This window comes from Pinus tabuliformis, chromosome 5_2 (assembly GCF_031772625.1).
Source record: "Pinus tabuliformis cultivar Carrire ecotype Pingquan chromosome 5_2, CPIR1, whole genome shotgun sequence".
NCBI classification, from domain to species: Eukaryota; Viridiplantae; Streptophyta; class Pinopsida; order Pinales; family Pinaceae; genus Pinus; species Pinus tabuliformis.
Window position 1 is genome coordinate 1,002,328,453 of NC_142306.1, and position 1,032 is coordinate 1,002,329,484.

A 1,032-nucleotide genomic window follows, 5' to 3' on the forward strand; every position below is an offset into this window, starting at 1 on the left:
TCAGTTCCTATTTTGATTAGGACTCTAGAGGTAGAGGGAGAGATTCATGGAATCTCATTAATGAGATGGCTTATCATTTTTTTGTATAAATAGGAGATCTCTCTCCTTCATTTGTTAGCTTGGCTTGGCTTTTAGTTCTTTAGCTGGGAGTTTGTAGTTCTTCCTTGATGGCTTTTGAAACCTTTGAAGAGCTTTGTTGTACTTTGTAATTTTGAAGAACTTGAATAAAGATTTGATGTTCTCAACATGGAAGGAGATTTGAAGTAGATGTCATAGAGCATATTAGAATGTAAGGTAGAGTAGATTTCATTAATTTTGCTTTGATTTCATTATGTCATTTGATTGCTTTCAAGTTTGATAGATTATATTTTCCATTCATGCAATTTTAATTCATGTAAGTGTGTTCAACCGGTTGATTGTAGATTAGTTTTTATTTACATGTTTTTGCATCAAATAGTGACATGAGATTTACCTCTCTGCTGACTTTGTTTTTTTTTTTTAGCTTTTTAATTCAGTTCTGTTCATTGGCTTTATTAGTTAGCTTAGATATTAAATTACTCATGTCATTATCAGTTACCTCTGAAAGCCATAGCGAGACTAATGGTGAGGGATTGAAATATGAGTGTGTAGTTTGATATTAGTTTATTTTTCTGCAAATTAGATATTAAATTTCTCATGTCATTATCAGTTACCTCCGAAAGCCATAGCGAGACTAATGGTGAGGGATTGAAGTATGAGTGTGTAATTTGATATTAGTTTATTTTTCTGCAAATTAGATATTAAATTTCTCATGTCATTATTGGTTACCTCCGAAAGCCACTGCGAGACTAATGGTGAGGGATTGAAGTATGAGTGTGTAATTTGATATTAGTTTATTTTTCTGCAAATTAGATATTAAATTACTCATGTCATTATCAGTTACCTCCGAAAGCCATAGCGAGACTAATGGTGAGGGATTGAAGTATGAGTGTGTAATTTGATATTAGTTTACTTTTCTGCAAATTAGATATCAGATTGCTCAAGTTGTTTATG